This window comes from Rutilus rutilus (genome assembly GCF_951802725.1).
Source record: "Rutilus rutilus genome assembly, chromosome: 25".
In the NCBI taxonomy this organism is placed as follows: domain Eukaryota; kingdom Metazoa; phylum Chordata; class Actinopteri; order Cypriniformes; family Leuciscidae; genus Rutilus; species Rutilus rutilus.
In genome coordinates, this window is record NC_140229.1 from 17,352,805 (window position 1) to 17,375,755 (window position 22,951).

Here is a 22,951-nt window from a genome sequence, read left to right on the forward strand (position 1 = left end):
TTCATGTTGACATTATATGTGACTGAGTCACAGACTGTTCAATCAGGCAACTGGATGAAACCGTTGACAATTTCAGCACCATCGGAATGAACAGCACCCGACGAATTAAATCCTTAATAAAATGTTTGACTCTCAGACTCTAATTAAAATGCAAGTTAACAGAACGTTATCAAAAATGAAAACGAAAGAGCATAGCTTTCAGAAATACACCTTTTAGTCAATGACAAAGACACTACATTTTAACACAATTTCTTTGGACAGGAATATTATTTCTGAATTATATTATCCTTGATGTTTTTATCAGCAGTGTCCAACTCACAATAACATAGCGAAAGATCTAGCCAACCAGTTTTATGTGACCTTGATTAAACATATCTGTTTTATAGTTTCAGCATGTTAAATTGTTAAGGTAGATATATTTCAGATTCAAGTTTAAACAACATCAACAGGTTGTAATTGGTTGCGCAAACGAATATATGTATGGCCTAACGGCCATAAAGACACACAGCAAATTATTGTTATTATTATTTTTATAATAATAATTATTATTATGTGTACATTCAGTCATTCCTGCAGTGCTCTTACCATTTCATGTAGTTCAGAATTTTCAAGAATGTTCTTTTCCTTGATTGCGCGCTGCATCGTCTCAGTGAAACTCGGGTCCACCACTAAAACACTCTGTCCACCGAGTGTAGAAAACTTACAGTCACTCTTCCTCGAGTCAGTCGTCATGCACACTTCATAATTATACCCGTGCGGCAGAGTTCCAGTGACTCCTGTGTCTGCGTAATGCGGTGGATAGTATGGAATAACAGGCAGATTGGACTGAAAGAGGAAGCGAGATTGTCTCCATCTGTAGATCTTTACTGATATTATCACAACCACACAAGTGATAAATAGGAAAGAAACAGCAGCCAGCGCGAGAACTAAATAAAAAGTCAGGTTGTCGTTATATTGTTTTTCATGCGTAAAATCAGTGAACTCTGACAGCACTTCAGGAAAGCTGTCAGCCACAGCCACGTTAATGGAGACCACAGCAGAGCGAGAGGGCTGTCCGTTATCCTCCACAACAACAGTGAGTTTCTGTTTGACAGCATCTTTATCAGTCACTTGTCGCACAGTTCTTATTTCTCCATTCTGTAAACCCACTTCAAACAGCGCTCTGTCTGTAGCTTTCTGTAGTTTATAGGAGAGCCAGGCATTCTGTCCAGAGTCCACATCAACAGCCACCACTTTAGTGACGAGATATCCAACATCTGCAGCACGAGGCACAATCTCAGCCACCACTGAACCGCCAGTCTGTACTGGATACAGAACCTGAGGAGCGTTGTCATTCTGATCTTGAATATTAATATTTATTGTCACTTCAGAGCTCAAGGGCGGGGATCCTCCGTCTCGAGCTGTCACGTTAAATGAAAACGATTTTAACTGTTCAAAATCAAATGATTTCACTGCATGAATAGTTCCAGTAAGTGAATCCACAGACACGAGAGAACTTAACGGTGCACCACGCATGTCTTCATCCTTCAGGAAGTAGGACAATTGCGCGTTGGGACCCCAGTCAGCATCTTTTGCTTTAACAGTCACTATAGTCAGACCAGGAGAATTATTTTCACTAACAAATGTTTTATATTCGTCAGAATCGAATATAGGCTGGTTGTCATTGACATCGGATATTTTTACCGTCAGTGTTTTGTTTGCGTGTCGCGCTGGACTCCCTTGGTCTGATACCAAGATCGATATGTTATATTCAGCAAAACTTTCTCGATCAAGCATATCATCAGTAATTAAACTGTAATAGTCTGTGAGTGATGACTCGATTTTAAACGGTATGTTTTGATTTAGTGAGCAATGAACAAGGCCGTTTTTACCCGAATCTGCGTCCTCTACGTTAATGACGGCTACGGTTGTTCCCACTGGGGAATTTTCAGGAAGGGTGTTTGAGAAGGACATAAGCTGTATGGTTGGAGAGTTGTCATTTTCATCAATTACATCTATGACCATTTTGCAAGTATCCGACAAATCTCCTTTATCTCTTGCATAAATATTTAATTGATAGCTATTCTGAGATTCATAATCTAAATTACTCAGAAGTGTAATCTCACCTGTATCTGTGTTTATCCCAAAAAGCTCCCTCGCTTCTTTGCTGGCTACAGCGAAGGAATAGGAAACATGACCATTTACACCTTCGTCAGCATCAGAAGCACTAACAGAACCAATGACTGTACCAGCAGGTGACTCTTCCCTTACTTCAGTTTTAAATACTGACTGTTTACACACCGGGGCATTATCATTAACATCCATGACAGTAATATGAATTCTTGCAGTGCCTGATTTTTGAGGTGATCCACCATCAGCTGCTACAAGAACCAATTTAATCTCATCGCGCTCCTCTCGATCTAGTTCTCGCTGTAAAACCATCTCAATGTATTTGTTGCCATCTGTCTGACTATGCACCTCCAGTTTAAAACTATCAGCTGGATGTAGTTTATAGCTCTGTATACTATTCAGACCGACATCTGTATCTATAGCGCTATCCAAAGGGAAGCGAGCTCCTAAAACTGAATTTTCAGCTATTTTCAAATAAACATTGTCTTTCGGAAATAACGGAGCATTATCGTTTATATCTTGCACCTCAACAGTGACTCGGTGCAGCTGAATAGGGTTTTCAACGATAAGATCAAAACTGAAGCTGCAAGGCGTCGTTTGCTTACAGAGCTCCTCGCGATCTATCCTTTCTTTAACTACTAGAGTTCCTTTGTCTCTGCTCAGATCGACATACTGTCGTCCGCCCTTTGTTACGACGCGAGCTTTTCCAGATATTAGTCTACTTATCTCTATCCCCAGATCCTTAGCGATGTTGCCTACGAATGATCCCTCTGGCATTTCCTCCGGGATGGAATATCTCATATTGCAATTTACAACGTCCATTCCGTAGAAGCAGAGAATGAAAACAACAACCTGCCATTTTGAATGCGTGGAAACCATCCAAGGAATGTCCGAATTGCTTAATAAACTGAAGAAAGCCATCTACACTGTGTGGTCAAACGAAGTGGTACCAAGTATGAAAAACAAATCAAAATCCTAAATCCAAAATGACACATTCACCGAAAACCGCTGCATATGTCCAACCTGCAAACGCGTCAGTAAGGGACTGGCAATACAGACTACACAGAGAGAGACGTGCTCTTCTCACATGTTAATCAACAGCGGCACTCAGAGCTTTAAAGTCGCAAATACAAGACCAGTAGCCTCACTGAATCTGTATAAGCCAAACATAAAACATAAACATTACTATATTAATAATAATAATAATAATAATAATATGTATCTGCTTCATGTTGACATTATATGTGACTGAGTCACAGACTGTTCAATCAGGCAACTGGATGAAACCGTTGACAATTTCAGCACCATCGGAATGAACAGCACCCGACGAATTAAATCCTTAATAAAATGTTTGACTCTCAGACTCTAATTAAAATGCAAGTTAACAGAAAGTTATCAAAAATGAAAACGAAAGAGCATAGCTTTCAGAAATACACCTTTTAGTCAATGACAAAGACACTACATTTTAACACAATTTCTTTGGACAGGAATATTATTTCTGAATTATATTATCCTTGTTGTTTTTATCAGCAGTGTCCAACTCACAATAACATAGCGAAAGATCTAGCCAACCAGTTTTATGTGACCTTGATTAAACATATCTGTTTTATAGTTTCAGCATGTTAAATTGTTAAGGTAGATATATTTCAGATTCAAGTTTAAACAACATCAACAGGTTGTAATGGTTGCGCAAACGAATATATTTATGGCCTAACGGCCATAAAGACACACAGCAAATTATTGTTATTATTATTTTTATAATAATAATTATTATTATGTGTACATTCAGTCATTCCTGCAGTGCTCTTACCATTTCATGTAGTTCAGAATTTTCAAGAATGTTCTTTTCCTTGATTGCGCGCTGCATCGTCTCAGTGAAACTCGGGTCCACCACTAAAACACTCTGTCCACCGAGTGTAGAAAACTTACAGTCACTCTTCCTCGAGTCAGTCGTCATGCACACTTCATAATTATACCCGTGCGGCAGAGTTCCAGTGACTCCTGTGTCTGCGTAATGCGGTGGATAGTACGGAATAACAGGCAGATTGGACTGAAAGAGGAAGCGAGATTGTCTCCATCTGTAGATCTTTACTGATATTATCACAACCACACAAGTGATAAATAGGAAAGAAACAGCGGCCAGAGCGAGAACTAAATAAAAAGTCAGGTTATCGTTATATTGTTTTTCATGCGTAAAGTCAGTGAACTCTGACAGCACTTCAGGAAAGCTGTCAGCCACAGCCACGTTAATGGAGACCACAGCTGAGCGAGAGGGCTGTCCGTTATCCTCCACAACAACAGTGAGTTTCTGTTTGACAGCATCTTTATCAGTCACTTGTCGCACAGTTCTTATTTCTCCATTCTGTAAACCCACTTCAAACAGCGCTCTGTCTGTAGCTTTCTGTAGTTTATAGGAGAGCCAGGCATTCTGTCCAGAGTCCACATCAACAGCCACCACTTTAGTGACGAGATATCCAACATCTGCAGCACGAGGCACAATCTCAGCCACCACTGAACCGCCAGTCTGAACTGGATACAGAACCTGAGGAGCGTTGTCATTCTGATCTTGAATATTAATATTTATTGTCACTTCAGAGCTCAAGGGCGGGGATCCTCCGTCTCGAGCTGTCACGTTAAAGGAAAACGATTTTAACTGTTCAAAATCAAATGATTTCACTGCATGAATAGTTCCAGTAAGTGAATCCACAGACACGAGAGAACTTAACGGTGTACCACGCATGTCTTCATCCTTCAGGAAGTAGGACAATTGCGCGTTTGGACCCCAGTCAGCATCTTTTGCTTTAACAGTCATTATAGTCAGACCAGGAGAATTATTTTCACTAACAAATGTTTTATATTCGTCAGAATCGAATATAGGCGGGTTGTCATTGACATCGGATATTTTTACAGTCAATGTTTTGTTTGAGTGTCGCGCTGGACTTCCTTGGTCTGATACCAAGATCGATATGTTATATTCAGCAAAACTTTCTCGATCAAGCATATCATCAGTAATTAAACTGTAATAGTCTGTGAGAGATGACTCAATTTTAAACGGTATGTTTTGAATTAGTGAGCAATGAACAAGGCCGTTTTTACCCGAATCTGCGTCCTCTATGTTAATGACGGCTACGGTTGTTCCCACTGGGGAATTTTCAAGAAGGGTGTTTGAGAAGGACATAAGCTGTATGGTTGGAGAGTTGTCATTTTCATCAATTACATCTATGACAAATTTGCATGTATCTGACAAACCTCCTTCATCTCTTGCATTAAAGTTTAATTGATAACTATTTTGAGATTCATAATCTAAATGACCAAGAATTGTAATCTCACCTGTATCTGTGTTTATCTCAAAAAGCTCCCTCGCTTCTTTGCTGGCAACAGCGAAGGAATAGGAAACATGACCATTTACACCTTCGTCAGCATCAGAAGCACTAACAGAACCAATGACTGTATCAGCAGGTGAACTTTCTCTGACTTCAGTTTTGAAAACTGACTGTTTACACACCGGGGCATTGTCATTAACATCCAGAACAGTAATATGAATTCTTGCAGTGCCTGATTTTTGAGGTGATCCACCATCAGCTGCTACAAGAACCAATTTAATCTCATCGCGCTCCTCTCGATCTAGTTCTCGCTGTAAAACCATCTCAATGTATTTGTTGCCATCGGTCTGACTATGCACCTCCAGTTTAAAACTATCAGCTGGATGTAGTTTATAGCTCTGTATACTATTCAGACCGACATCTGTATCTATAGCGCTATCCAAAGGGAAGCGAGCTCCTAAAACTGAATTTTCAGCTATTTTCAAATAAACATTGTCTTTTGGAAATAACGGAGCATTATCGTTTATATCTTGCACCTCAACAGTGACTCGGTGCAGCTGAATAGGGTTTTCAACGATAAGATCAAAACTGAAGCTGCAAGGCGTTGTTTGCTTACAGAGCTCTTCGCGATCTATCCTTTCTTTAACTACTAGAGTTCCTTTGTCTCTGCTCAGATCGACATACTGTCGTCCGCCCTTTGTTACGACGCGAGCTTTTCCAGATATTAGTCTACTTATCTCTATCCCCAGATCCTTAGCGATGTTGCCTACGAATGATCCCTCTGGCATTTCCTCCGGGATGGAATATCTCACATTGCAATTTACGACGTCCATTCCGCTGAAGCAGAGAATGAAAAACACAACCTGCCATTTTGAATGCGTAAAAATCATCCAAAAACCGTCTGAAACGCTTAATAAGCAGCAGAAAGCCATCTTGATAAACTGTGTGGTCAAACAAAGTGGGATCAAACACGAAAAAACATTATATTCTTAAATCCAAAATAACGCATTCATGTTCTTTCCGTCGAAAAAGCGCAGCATATGTCCAGCCGAGCCAGTAAGGGACTGGCAATACTGACTATACAGATAAACACTCTCTCTTCTCACGTTAATCAACAGCGGCACTCAGAGCTTTAAAGTCGCAAATACAAGACCAGTAGCCTCACTGCGGCTGCAACCAAATGTTAAACATAAACATCACTAAAATAATCATAATAATAATAATAATAATAATAATTATTATTATTATTATTATTATTATTATTATTATTATTATTATATGCAACTGATTCATGTTGATATATATGTGACTGGGTCACAGGCTGTTCAATCAGTAACCAACACAACACAGTAACAGGCAACTGGATGAAACCGTTGACAATTTCAGCACCATCGGAATGAACAGCACCCGACGAATTCAATACAGAATACTATGTTCCACTCTCAGACTCTCATTGAAATGAAAGGTAGAACAAAAACTGGAATAGTGTCAACAGGTTGTGCCCGGTTGTACAAGTGAATATGTTTATGGTCAATTGTTCAAATAGATATTCAGTCTCTATTAGACACATAATAATGTGGAATCATCCATCATAAGCATGCATTTCAGTTAATTTAGAGTAAAAAAGAGTTTTTCTTACCTATAGAAGAAAATCCAGTATTGGTTCATAGAGGATAGCATGAAAGACAAAAATGAGATTAAACAAGTTAGGGACAATTTAGGGTTGAACCAAATCAATAGTAGGCCTAATCATAATTTTAAGCATAGAGGTATGTTATTATACATATTATTATTATACATATTATTATTATTTTATTATTTTTATAAAGAAAGTGTAAATTAGTAAATTGAGTAAAGTGACAAAAACGTTTAATTTGTCTTGGAATTTTAACTTTATTTGACAATTACTTGTGACATCCACAGTACAATAAGGTATACATTTTTTCAGACACTTTCTTACAATTAACATGAATTTACAGATGAGTTAATACACGTGTAGTTTGAAATCGTTAAATAAACATGACAGAAAACCTCAAATGACTATAACTCCGAGAGAGAATAATGTTGACTGCACTGTAAAAAGTGGACATGTGCAGTTGTTGCTTTAAGGAGGTATTACCTGATTCTACCTACAAATTCTATTTTTGTTGTTGTAACCTACTTCAATCTGTAAAACAAGGGAATGCTGTTTTAACTTAATTGAGTTACATTGACCCAAAATACAATTTCCATTAAAGCTCAGGATGGATACAATCGACACATGCGCACCTGTTTCTTGCTGATCTGCGAATTTTGCTTCAATGAAAAATTGTGATTTTATTAAACACATTAAGTTGCATCAAAGTGAAAATCACACAATTGACAGCGCTACTCTTCAGCACAATGGAAATTTTTGAGAAATGCAGCCCTGGGCAGTGGATATGTAGTTCCCAGCATGCTTTGCAAGGGACTGCTTTTGCAGAGTAAATTTAGGTATTAAGTTTTATTTTATGTGTTTTTCAATAAAGGGAAAATATGTTGGTAGATTATATTAATGTTCAGTTAAGTTGGACATTTAGAGTTGTTTCTGTTACTGAATTGTGTGGTTACCATTGTGCTTAGGATGTGTGTACTCAGAGTTCTATGCTCAGTCAGATACCTGTCTTTACTTAGTGGTTCATTATATACAGTGTGCTTAATGATGAACAACACTGTTAATCCAACTAAACTGATTTATTTTTTAATAAACTACTTTAAGTTGTGTGTAGAAATGTCTTCAATTAAATTAAATAAGGGTAATTAATTTTTTTTTTGTGTGTGTATTTACATAAAGGTGGAAAATGACTTTCATCATATTAAACAATAACAACAACAACAACAACAACAACAACAACAACAACAACAACAAAAGATTATATCAAACTTATTAAGTAATTTTACCTAGCTGGAGAAATGAGGTTATATCTACTGAAAGTTATGCTTCAGTAAAATCTTATTTTTCAGGTTGGTTGAATTCCATTATAATCAGTTATATTAAATCATTTATTTCATTTCAACAAAACCAGTTATTGTAGACCACATGAAGTACATCTTTTAAGTTGAACCGACTAAACCTTTTTTTTTTTCGGTGTGTATAACTGACACCACAGATCAAAACTTTGTACAATCTCATAAATGTTTTTACAGAACTCAAACCAGGAAAATTAAGAGGTAGTGAACTTCATACTCACACACACTAACAAAAAAGAAAAAAACAAAACAAAGAAATGAAAATGTGAAGTCAAAACTAATCAAATTATTTATTTACCAGAGTGGGGTAGCTTAGTCCTTCACCATTGGTGTTACTACATGTGTCTGTTGTTTTTGTGTCACACAAAGTTTGAGAGAAAGGGACAGTGTTTTCATTGTAAGACGTGATGAACTTGAAGTCACTTGTGCGCGAGCCTGTGGTTAGATACGCGTCATAATTGTAAGAGCTGCGGAGAGTTCCTGCTCCATCCACCTCTGCATAGTTGGGAGGCAGATAGGCGCTGGGAACAGCAACTGCTCCATCAAACAACAGTCTGGGCTTTCTCCTGTGACAAAACTTCACTGCCAAGATCAGTATGATGAACGTCAGGAAGAAGGTGCACACGGAAACTAATGCAATGATCAAGTATGACGTTACTTTAGAGTTACTGTCCTCATAAGTCATATCTTTAAGTTCAGGAACTTCAGAAAGGTTGTCAGAAATCAGTAAATTCACAGCACATGTTGTAGACAGAGAGGGCTGACCGTTATCCTTCACTGAAATAACAAGGTTCTGCTTCATACTGTCAGATTCAGAAATGTCTCGTTGTGTTTTGATCTCTCCACTATGGAGACCAATGGAGAAAAGTCCCGCATCAGTAGATTTCAAGATCTGATAGGACAGCCATGCGTTCTGTCCAGAGTCAGCATCTACAGCAATCACCTTGGAGACCAGAGAGCCTGAGAGAGTCGCTTTAGGGACCATTTCAGTCATTAAAGACTTTCCATCTGGAACAGGGTATAATATCTGTGGAGAGTTATCATTCTCATCTGTTATGAAGACTTTCACAGTCACGTTACTGCTGAGTGGAGGAGAACCATTGTCTCTGGCAACAACTTTGACACTGAAGTTTCTGAACTGCTCATAGTCAAATGATCTTACAGCATGAATCACCCCTGTATCTCCATTAACAGACAGAAATGAGGACACTGGGACCCCATTGACTTCACTGGGTACCAGAGAGTACAGTACAGTCCCGTTCTGTCTCCAGTCTGGGTCATTTGCACTGACAGAACAAACAGAAGTGCCTGGTTTGTTATTTTCACTTATATAAGCACTGTATGTCTGCTGCTCAAACACAGGAGGATTGTCATTCACATCTGAGACAAATAAATGAATTGTCATGGATGTGGATAATGGTGGAGATCCTCCATCTGTGGCTGTGATGGTAATGTTGTAATCAGATTCTTTCTCTCGGTCTAGAGCTTTTGTAGATACTAGAGAGAAATAGTTTTTAACAGATGGGTTCAGTTTGAAAGGAACATTTAGCTGAACAGAGCAACGAATCTGCCGGTTTTCTCCTGAGTCTTTGTCTTGAACATTAATGATTCCCACTTCAGTACCTGGATCAGAGTTTTCAGGTATTGGGTTATTCAAAGATTTAAGGATGATTCTAGGTGGATTATCATTAACATCAGTTATATCTATGATAACTTTAGCAGTTGATGCCAATCCAAAGGCATCTTGGGCATGAAGTCCCAATTCATACTTTTTGTCTTTTTCATAATCAATTTCTCCGGTCACCACAATTTGTCCTGTTGTCTTATCAATAGAAAACAATTTTGCAGCTTTATCTGATATTCTGCTGAATTCATACATCACTTCCCCGTTTTGACCCTCATCAGCATCAGTGGCGCTCACTCTGATTATTTCTGTTCCTGAAGGAGTATTTTCAGCCAGAGTGACCTTATAAACAGGCTGACTAAATACTGGGACATTATCATTGGCATCTAGAACAGTGATGTGTATGACAGCAGTGCCAGATCTCTGCGGTGAACCACCATCAGTGGCTGTGAGGATCATATCTATCTCCTTCTGCTGTTCACGATCCAGCTCCTTTTCCAACACGAGTTCTGCGTATTTCCCTCCATCTGCACTATCATGAACATTCAAAACAAAATGTGTGTTTCTCTCCAGTGAATAGCCATTGACCGTGTTGTGTCCAATATCTGAGTCATGAGCCTCATGCAAACGGAATCGCTGGCCTTTAACTGTCGATTCGGTGATTTCAAAATGAATACGATCATTTGAAAATCGTGGCGCATTGTCATTTATATCCTGAATTTGCAGAATTATTCGGTGCACTTCAAGAGGGTTTTCCAGGACGAGCTCATAACTGAGAATGCAAGGAATTTGAGTTCCACAAAGCTCTTCTCGGTCTATTGTCTCTGCCACGATTAAATCACCAGTATTCAAATTAATATCACAATACCGTTTGCTGCTGTCCTCCGTGTCTATCCGAGCTTTACGAGCAGATAATTGTTTCACATCCATCCTGAGATCCTTGGCTATATTTCCAATCACATACTGGCGCTTCGTTTCTTCCGGAATATTGTAGCTCAGATCTGCACAGACGATTGTCAGAGGAAACAGAAGGAGAGCCACGAAAAGCGTAAACAAACGACCTGAAAATAATCTGTATTCCATGTTTGAAGGTCTGATGTCGCACCTGCACAACAGTAAATTAATCTTTGACGGATGATATTTGAATAATATCAGCGTCGACGGACTGTTACTCCATTTTGTGAGGCGTTTATGCTACCAGACAGAGCTTACACTGCATACATTAAGCGTGGGAGGAGAGACGCATCAGTCTGCACTCTTGGTGAATAGCGACACTGTGAGTATTTTTCTGTTCATTGCATCTTTCATGTATTTATTAAAAAGACAACAGTGAATAACCAAGTGAAGTCATGTTTTTCATCGCGTAATTTTGTAAAATAGTCAATTACATACATCAAAATATATTTGAAAGGAACTAAAAACGTCACGCATTTAGAGATAAACAAAAAACAGCGCTGTCGCTGTTCATGCATGTGGTGCTGAAACCTGATGACCTCAAATACATTGGACAAGAAATTACTTAACTTTGAAATCATATTAAATAAAGGAGTAAACTCGTTTTAAAAGAAAATGGAGGCTTAACATTTTATTCACCGCTTCAAACTAATTAGTTTATTTAGTAAGACTTAAAGTAGATGTAGATTGTACTATCAGCCTCAAAGTGAAAATTCAAACACTTTAGACCATCTACCTTAAAACTTACTAAAAAACTAAGTTTGGGTTTTAGACTAAAACAACAAAACAATATCGTAATAAACTGTTCAATATGACAGAGATCAAATACAAAACTTTATCAGACAGTTCCATATTATATTTTCCAAACTCGTTTGAAGACCACTATACCCATTAACACAATACAACAGGGGAAAAAATATATGCATGGACATTTCTCAAAAAACAGACTTTTGTATTTGTGTCCATAATTGATGAATGCAGCGCTCAAGTACTGTTAAAGGTGTGTATAAAGTATACATTAATGAGATAAAAAAAAATCGCGACCTAAATAATCTGGACCATTAAAATTGTTTCCATTATAGCAGTGACAAAAGCATTTGATAAGATAATTTGAAATGCGGCAAAAGAAGAAAGATGATAGTACTTTTATACATATATCATGCAGCGTCAGGTTCTAATAAATTATCACTCAAGTCCTTTCTTTATATTGGAACCCCCTTAGTGAAATAAGTTATATTATTAATTCTAATATCATTTAAAATGTATAATCAGCGGAGATACCACGAAATGCAAAATAAAAAGGAGTCCAGAGTAGTTAATCCTCTCTTACCTCATCTTCAATTCCTGTAACATCTAGTGTAATCATGCTCGAGCCAAACTGAATATTGTCTTCATTTTTTAGAGTCCCACCAAAAGGAAGTGTGTTTTCATTATACGATCTCACAAACTTGAAGTCACTTGTGCGCGAGCCTGTGGTTAGATACGCGTCATAATTGTAAGAGCTGCGGAGAGTTCCTGCTCCATCCACCTCTGCATAGTTGGGAGGCAGATAGGCGCTGGGAACAGCAACTGCTCCATCAAACAACAGTCTGGGCTTTCTCCTGTGACAAAACTTCACTGCCAAGATCAGTATGATGAACGTCAGGAAGAAGGTGCACACGGAGACTAATGCAATGATCAAGTATGACGTTACTTTAGAGTTACTGTCCTCATAAGTCATATCTTTAAGTTCAGGAACTTCAGAAAGGTTGTCAGAAATGAGTAAATTCACAGCACATGTTGTAGACAGAGAGGGCTGACCGTTATCCTTCACTGAAATAACAAGGTTCTGCTTCATACTGTCAGATTCAGAAATGTCTCGTTGTGTTTTGATCTCTCCACTATGGAGACCAATGGAGAAAAGTCCTGGATCAGTAGATTTCAAGATCTGATAGGACAGCCATGCGTTCTGTCCAGAGTCAGCATCTACAGCGATCACCTTGGAGACCAGAGAGCCTGAAAGAGTCGCTTTAGGGACCATTTCAGTCATTAAAGACTTTCCATCTGGAACAGGGTATAATATCTGTGGAGAGTTATCATTCTCATCTGTTATGAAGACTTTCACAGTCACGTTACTGCTGAGTGGAGGAGAACCATTGTCTCTGGCAACAACTTTGACACTGAAGTTTCTGAACTGCTCATAGTCAAATGATCTTACAGCATGAATCACCCCTGTATCTCCATTAACAGACAGAAATGAGGACACTGGGACCCCATAGACTTCACTGGGTACCAGAGAGTACAGTACAGTCCCGTTCTGTCTCCAGTCTGGGTCATTTGCACTGACAGAACAAACAGAAGTGCCTGGTTTGTTATTTTCACTTACATAAGCACTGTATGTCTGCTGCTCAAACACAGGAGGATTGTCATTCACATCTGAGACAAATAAATGATTTGTCATGGATGTGGATAATGGTGGAGATCCTCCATCTGTGGCTGTGATGGTAATGTTGTAATCAGATTCTTTCTCTCGGTCTAGAGCTTTTGTAGTTACTAGAGAGAAATAGTTTTTAACAGATGGGTTGAGTTTGAAAGGAACATTTTGCTGAACAGAGCAACGAATCTGCCGGTTTTCTCCTGAGTCTTTGTCTTGAACATTAATGATTCCCACTTCAGTACCTGGATCAGAGTTTTCAGGTATCGGGTTATTCAAAGATTTAAGGATGATTCTAGGTGGATTATCATTAATATCAGTTATATCTATGATAACTTTAGCAGTTGATGCCAGTCCAGAGGCATCTTTGGACTGAATTGTCATTTCATAGTTTTTTTCATCTTCATAATCAATTTCTCCAGTCACCACAATTTGTCCTGTTATCTTATCAATAGAAAATAATTGTACAGCTTTATCTGAAATTCTGCTGAATTCATACGCCACTTCCCCGTTTGGACCTTCATCAGCATCAGTGGCGCTCACTCTGATTATTTCTGTTCCTGAAGGAGTATTTTCAGCCAGAGTGACCTTATAAACAGGCTGACTAAATACTGGGACATTATCATTGGCATCTAGAACAGTGATGTGTATGACAGCAGTGCCAGATCTCTGCGGTGAACCACCATCAGTGGCTGTGAGGATCATATCTATCTCCTTCTGCTGTTCACGATCCAGCTCCTTTTCCAACACGAGTTCAGCATATTTCCCTCCATCTGCACTATCATGAACAATTAAAATAAAATGTTTGTTTCTCTCCAGTGAATATCCATTGACCGCGTTATGTCCGATATCCTTGTCATGCGCCTCATCCAAACGGAATCGCTGGCCTTTGTCTGCTGATTCGGTGATTTCAAAATGAATACGCTCATTTTGAAATCGTGGCGCATTGTCATTTATATCCTGAATGTGCAGAATTATTCGGTGCACTTCAAGAGGGATTTCCAGGACGAGCTCATAAGTGAGAATGCAGGACATTCGAGAACCACAAATCCCCTCTCGGTCTATTGTCTCTGCCACGATTAAATCACCAGTATTCAAATTAATATCACAATACCGTTTGCTGCTGTCCTCCGTGTCTATCCGAGCTTTACGAGCAGATAATTGTTTCACATCCATCCTGAGATCCTTGGCTATATTTCCAATCACATACTGGCGCTTCGTTTCTTCTGGAATATTGTAGCTCAGATCTGCACAAACGAGTTTCAGAGGAAACAGAAGGAAAGCAACGTTCCACGCAAAGAAAGGAACTGCAAATAATTTGTATTCCATTTTTGAAGATTTGATGTTGCACCTGTCCAACAGTAAATAATCTTTTGACGGATGATATTCAAATAATTCTCTCAGCGTCGACGGACGGTCACTCTATTTTGAGCGGCGTTTGATTCAATCTTCAATTTTCTACCAGACAGAGCTCATACTGCATACATTAAGTGTGGGAGGAGAGACGCATCAGTCTACACTCTTAGTGAATCGCGACACTGTGAGTATTTTTCTGTTCATTGCATCTTTCACGTATTTAACGAAAAGACGACAGTGAATAACCAAGTGAAGTCTTATTTGTCAACGCGTATTTTTCTAAAATAATCATTTACATACATCTACGTTTTGGAAAGGAACTATAACTGTCACGCATTCAGAGATGAACAACAGACAGTACTGTCGCTGTCCACACATGTGGTGCTGAAACCTGATGACCTCAAAGATATTGGACAAGAAACTACTTACGTAGCTTTGAAATCATATTAAATATACGAGTAAATCCGATTGTAAAAGAAAGGGAGGCTTATCCTTTTATTCGCCGCCTCAAACTAGAGGTAAGTCTAATTTAGTAAGACTTAACGTAGATGTAGATTGACTCAGCGTCAAAGTTAAATATTTAAAATAAATTAGGCCATCTACGTTAAAGCTTAATAAAAAAAAAAATATATATATATATGTTTGGTATTTAGACTAAAACAACAACACAATATCGTAACAAACTGTTAAATATTGCAGAGATTAAATACACAACTTTACTAGCAAATGCCATTGTACTATTTTTTTGAAGACCGCTATACCCATTAAACTAAACATTATAGTAAAAAAAAAAAAAAAAACAACAACAGAGAAATTCCTCTAAATTTTTGTGTCCAGAATTGATTAATGCAGCGTTCAAGTACTGTAAAAGGTTTGTAGGAATACATTTATAAGATCAGAAATTCGCGACATAATGTGTGGGGTATTTAAATTGTTTTCATAGGCAGTGGCAAAATCATTTGATATGAAATGCGGAAAAAGAATAAAGATTATAGTATACATTTATAGGTAGTACAGCATTAGCTTCTAATTACCACACAAGTGTTTTTTTTTTTTTTTTAAACTGGAGCCCCCTTTAAGAAAGTCAGTGGTATTATTTATGCTAATATCATTTTAAAATGTATAAGCAGCGGAGACACCACGAAATCCCCCCTCCCAAAAAGAGTCCAGAGGAGTTAAGCCTCTCTTACCTCATCATCAATTCCAGTAACGTCTAGTGTTATCATGCTCGAGCCAAACTGAATATTGTCTTCATTTTTTAGAGTACCACCAGCAGGAAGTGTGTTTTCATTATACGATCTCACAAACTTGAAGTCACTTGTGCGCGAGCCTGTGGTTAGATACGCGTCATAATTGTAAGAGCTGCGGAGAGTTCCTGCTCCATCCACCTCTGCATAGTTGGGAGGCAGATAGGCGCTGGGAACAGCAACTGCTCCATCAAACAACAGTCTGGGCTTTCTCCTGTGACAAAACTTCACTGCCAAGATCAGTATGATGAACGTCAGGAAGAAGGTGCACACGGAGACTAATGCAATGATCAAGTATGACGTTACTTTAGAGTTACTGTCCTCATAAGTCATATCTTTAAGTTCAGGAACTTCAGAAAGGTTGTCAGAAATCAGTAAATTCACAGCACATGTTGTAGACAGAGAGGGCTGACCGTTATCCTTCACTGAAATAACAAGGTTCTGCTTCATATTGTCAGATTCAGAAATGTCTCGTTGTGTTTTGATCTCTCCACTATGGAGACCAATGGAGAAAAGTCCTGGATCAGTAGATTTCAAGATCTGATAGGACAGCCATGCATTCTGTCCAGAGTCAGCATCTACAGCGATCACCTTAGAGACCAGAGAGCCTGAGAGAGTCGCTTTAGGGACCATTTCAGTCATTAAAGACTTTCCATCTGGAACAGGGTATAATATCTGTGGAGAGTTATCATTCTCATCTGTTATGAAGACTTTCACAGTCACGTTACTGCTGAGTGGAGGAGAACCATTGTCTCTGGCAACAACTTTGACACTGAAGTTTCTGAACTGCTCATAGTCAAATGATCTTACAGCATGAATCACCCCTGTATCTCCATTAACAGACAGAAATGAGGACACTGGGACCCCATTGACTTCACTGGATACCAGAGAGTACAGTACAGTCCCGTTCTGTCTCCAGTCTGGGTCATTTGCACTGACAGAACAAACAGAAGTGCCTGGTTTGTTATTTTCACTTATATAAGCACTGTATGTCTGCTGCTCAAATACAGGAGGATTGTCATTCACATCTGAGACAAATAAATGAATTGTCATGGATGTGGATAATGGTGGAGATCCTCCATCTGTGGCTGTGATGGTAATGTTGTAATCAGATTCTTTCTCTCGGTCTAGAGCTTTTGTAGTTACTAGAGAGAAATAGTTTTTAACAGATGGGTTCAGTTTGAAAGGAACATTTTGCTGAACAGAGCAACGAATCTGCCGGTTTTCTCCTGAGTCTTTGTCTTGAACATTAATGATTCCCACTTCAGTACCTGGATCAGAGTTTTCAGGTATCGGGTTATTCAAAGATTTAAGGATGATTCTAGGTGGATTATCATTAATATCAGTTATATCTATGATAACTTTAGCAGTTGATGCCAATCCAGATGCATCTTTGGACTGAATTGTCATTTCATAGTTTTTTTCATTTTCATAATCAATTTCTCCAATCACCACAATCCGTCCTGTTGTCTTATCAATAGAAAATAATTGTACAGCTTTATCTGAAATTCTGCTGAATTCATACGTCACTTCCCCGTTTGGACCTTCATCAGCATCAGTGGCGCTCACTCTGATTATTTCTGTTCCTGAAGGAGTATTTTCAGCCAGAGTGACCTTATAAACAGGCTGACTAAATACTGGGACATTATCATTGGCATCTAGAACAGTGATGTGTATGACAGCAGTGCCAGATCTCTGCGGTGAACCACCATCAGTGGCTGTGAGGATCATATCTATCTCCTTCTGCTGTTCACGATCCAGCTCCTTTTCCAACACGAGTTCTGCGTATTTCCCTCCATCTGCACTATCATGAACATTCAAAACAAAATGTTTGTTTCTCTCCAGTGAATATCCATTGACCGCGTTATGTCCGATATCCTTGTCATGCGCCTCATCCAAACGGAATCGCTGGCCTTTAACTGCCGATTCTCTAATTTCAAAATTAATACGCTCATTTGGAAATCGTGGCGGATTGTCATTTATATCCTGAATGTGCAGAATTATTCGGTGCACTTCAAGAGGGATTTCCAGGACGAGCTCATAAGTGAGAATGCAGGACATTCGAGAACCACAAATCCCCTCTCGGTCTATTGTCTCTGCCACGATTAAATCACCAGTATTCAAATTAATATCACAATACCGTTTGCTGCTGTCCTCCGTTTCTATCCGAGCTTTACGAGCAGATAATTGTTTCACATCCATCCTTAGATCCTTGGCTATATTTCCAATCACATACTGGTGCTTCGTTTCTTCTGGAATATTGTAGCTCAGATCTGCACAGACGAGTTTCAGAGGAAACAGAAGGAGAGCCACGAACCACGCAAAGAAAAGAACTGCAAATAATTTGTATTCCATCTTTGAAGATTTGATGTTGCACCTGTCCAACAGTAAATAATCTTTTGACGGATGATATTCAAATAATTCTCTCAGCGTCGACGGACGGTCACTCCATTTTGAGCGGCGTTTGATTCAGTCTTCAATTTTTCTACCAGACAGAGCTCATACTGCATACATTAAGTGTGGGAGGAGAGACGCATCAGTCTACACTCTTGGTGAATAGCGACACTGTGAGTATTTTTCTGATAATTGCATCTTTCATGTATTTAACGAAAAGACGACAGTGAATAACCAAGTGAAGTATTATATTTGTCAACGCGTATTTTGCTAAAATAATCATTTACAAACATCCACGTTTTGGAAAGGAACTATAAATGTCACGCATTCAGAGATAAACAACAGACAGTGCTGTCGCTGTCCACTGCTGTGGTGCTGAAACCTGATGACCTCAAAGATATTGGACAAGAAACTACTTACGTAGCTGTGAAATCATATTAAATATACGAGTAAATTCGATTGTAAAAGAAAGGGAGGCTTATCCTTTTATTCGCCGCCTCAAACTAGCCTAATTTAGTAATTTAGTAAGACTTAACGTAGATGTAGATTGAATCAACCTTAAAGTGAAATATTTAAAATAAATTTGTCCATCTACGTTAAAACTAAAAAAAAAAAAAAACTCTAAGTTAAGACTAAAACAACAACACAATATCGTAACAAACTGTTAAATAGTGCAGAGATTAAAAACACTACTTTACTAGCAAATGCCATATTATTATGTTTTTTGAGGACCGCAATACCCATTAACAGAATATTACAGTAAAAATAAATTATATATATATATATACAGAGAAATTCCTCAAAAACAGACTCTTGTTTTTTGTGTCCAGAATTGATTAATGCAGCGTTCAAGTACTGTAAAAGGTTTGTAGGAATACATTTATGAGATCAGAAATTCGCGACCTATATAATGTGGACCATTTAAATTGTTTTCATTAGCAGTGGCAAAAGCATTTGATAGATATGAAATGCTGTAAAAGAATAAAGATTATAGTATACATTTATACATAGTACAGCGTTAGCTTCTAATAAATTACCACACAAGTGTTTTTTTTATGTTTTGTTTTGTTTAAAACTGGAACCCGTTTAATAAAGTAGGTGGTATTATTTATGCTAATATCGTTTAAAAATTTATAATCAGCGGAGACACCACGAAATGCAACAATAAAAAGGAGTCCAGAGGAGTTAAGCCTCTCTTACCTCATCTTCAATTCCTGTAACATCTAGTGTTATCATGCTCGAGCCAAACTGAATATTATCTTCATTTTTTAGAGTCCCACCAGCAGGAAGCGTGTTTTCATTATACGATGTCACAAACTTGAAGTCACTTGTGCGCGAGCCTGTGGTTAGATACGCGTCATAATTGTAAGAGCTGCGGAGAGTTCCTGCTCCATCCACCTCTGCATAGTTGGGAGGCAGATAGGCGCTGGGAACAGCAACTGCTCCATCAAACAACAGTCTGGGCTTTCTCCTGTGACAAAACTTCACTGCCAAGATCAGTATGATGAACGTCAGGAAGAAGGTGCACACGGAGACTAATGCAATGATCAAGTATGACGTTACTTTAGAGTTACTGTCCTCATAAGTCATATCTTTAAGTTCAGGAACTTCAGAAAGGTTGTCAGAAATCAGTAAATTCACAGCACATGTTGTAGACAGAGAGGGCTGACCGTTATCCTTCACTGAAATAACAAGGTTCTGCTTCATATTGTCAGATTCAGAAATGTCTCGTTGTGTTTTGATCTCTCCACTATGGAGACCAATGGAGAAAAGTCCCGGATCAGTAGATTTCAAGATCTGATAGGACAGCCATGCGTTCTGTCCAGAGTCAGCATCTACAGCGATCACCTTGGAGACCAGAGAGCCTGAAAGAGTCGCTTTAGGGACCATTTCAGTCATTAAAGACTTTCCATCTGGAACAGGGTATAATATCTGTGGAGAGTTATCATTCTCATCTGTTATGAAGACTTTCACAGTCACGTTACTGCTGAGTGGAGGAGAACCATTGTCTCTGGCAACAACTTTGACACTGAAGTTTCTGAACTGCTCATAGTCAAATGATCTTACAGCATGAATCACTCCTGTATCTCCATTAACAGACAGAAATGAGGACACTGGGACCCCATAGACTTCACTGGGTACCAGAGAGTACAGTACAGTCCCGTTCTGTCTCCAGTCTGGGTCATTTGCACTGACAGAACAAACAGAAGTGCCTGGTTTGTTATTTTCACTTATATAAGCACTGTATGTCTGCTGCTCAAACACAGGAGGATTGTCATTCACATCTGAGACAAATAAATGAATTGTCATGGATGTGGATAATGGTGGAGATCCTCCATCTGTGGCTGTGATGGTAATGTTGTAATCAGATTCTTTCTCTCGGTCTAGAGCTTTTGTAGTTACTAGAGAGAAATAGTTTTTAACAGATGGGTTCAGTTTGAAAGGAACATTTTGCTGAACAGAGCAACGAATCTGTCGGTTTTCTCCTGAGTCTTTGTCTTGAACATTAATGATTCCCACTTCAGTACCTGGATCAGAGTTTTCAGGTATCGGGTTATTCAAAGATTTAAGGATGATTCTAGGTGGATTATCATTAACATCAGTTATATCTATGATAACTTTAGCAGTTGATGCCAATCCAAAGGCATCTTGGGCATGAATTCCCATTTCATACTTTTTGTCTTTTTCATAATCAATTTCTCCAGTCACCGCAATTTGTCCTGTTGTCTTATCTATAGAAAATAATTTTGCAATTTTATCTGAAATTCTGCTGAATTCATACGTCACTTCCCCGTTTTGACCCTCATCAGCATCAGTGGCGCTCACTCTGATTATTTCTGTTCCTGAAGGAGTATTTTCAGCCAGAGTGACCTTATAAACAGGCTGACTAAATACTGGGACATTATCATTGGCATCTAGAACAGTGATGTGTATGACAGCAGTGCCAGATCTCTGCGGTGAACCACCATCAGTGGCTGTGAGGATCATATCTATCTCCTTCTGCTGTTCACGATCCAGCTCCTTTTCCAACACGAGTTCTGCGTATTTCCCTCCATCCGCAGTATCATGTAGGGTCAAGATGAAATTTTTATTTTTCTCCAGTGAATAGCTATTAATAGCATTTTGACCGATATCCGTGTCATGAGCCTCATGCAAACGAAATCGCTGGCCTTTAACTGCTGATTCTCTGATTTCAAAATTAAACCGGTCACTTGGAAATTGTGGTGCATTGTCATTTATATCTTCAATATTCAGGATTATTCGGTGCACTTCAAGGGGGTTTTCCAGGACGAGCTCATAACTGAGAATGCAGGGAATTTGAGATCCACAAAGCTCATCTCGGTCTATTGTCTCTGCCACTATGAAATCACCAGTATTCAGATTAATATCACAATACCGTTTGCTGCTGTCCTCCGTTTCTATCCGAGCTTTACGAGCAGATAATTGTTTCACATCCACCCTGAGATCCTTGGCTATATTTCCAATCACATTCTGGCGATTCGTTTCTTCTGGAATATTGTAGCTCAGATCTGCACAGACGATTTTCAGAGGAAACAGAAGGAGAGCCACGAAAAACGCAAAGAAAGGGACTGAGAATAATTTGTATTCCATTGTTAATCTTGCATCTGCCCAACAGTAATTAATCTTTGAAGGATTATATTCCAATAATACTAACGGCATCGACGGATTGTTACTCCATTTGGTGAGGCGTTTATTCTTCCAGACAGAGCTCATACTGCATACATTAAGTGTGGGAGGAGAGACGCATCAGTCTGCACTCTTGGTGAATAGCGACTCTGTGCGTATATTTCTGCTCATTGCATTTTGCTTGTGTTCTATTAAAAGACGACAGGAATGAACCAAATAAAGTCTAAAAAATTTTCAAAGCATTTTCGTTTATTTATTCACTTAAACGAATTATACTGTAAAAGCTGAAAAACGGAGACTCTTTTCGAGGTAAAGCACAACAGTCAGTGATGGCGCTGTCCAGGCACGTAGTTCTGAAACAGGATGACCTCACAGACAGATTTGATGAGAAACTTGTGACGAAACCCTACATTTATATTAAGTGAGTAAATTCGTTGTACTAAGAAAGTCTTTTTCACCAGTTCAAACTTATTTTTTTATATAAAATTTTAAATGTTGTGCATTGTTTTTATTATTATTATTATTATTATTATTGTTCTTTTTTTTTATTACTTGAACAAAAATTACAGAACAGGAGCAAATAAAACAAACAAACAAACAAAAACAAAAATGCCAGGGTTAAGGATACAAAATTATAAAATACAATAAAGTGATTAAAAACAAAACTGAATAATAGATCATACAAACAATAAAAGGCTTTGTTATTTCACAAAATCTTAAATGTATTCAATGAATGAATGGTTTTAACAGCTTTTTTGTTTGTACAGTCCTTAATGGAAACCATATAATTTATTTCAATACCACAGAAATAAGAGGTTTCTGATTACTAAATTTACAAGACTTAACAATATACGCTTCATTTTCCATACTCTTTTCATAAAAAAAACAAAAACAA

General features: G+C 38.4%; 1 protein-coding gene across 1 annotated transcript in view; it reads right to left on the reverse strand.

Annotated features, from left to right (window-relative positions):
* The window catches only part of LOC311284816 (uncharacterized protein), a 199,560-nt gene that overhangs the window by 121,895 nt on the left and 54,714 nt on the right, over window positions 1-22,951 (reverse strand). The gene's annotated exons all lie outside the window — the stretch shown is intronic.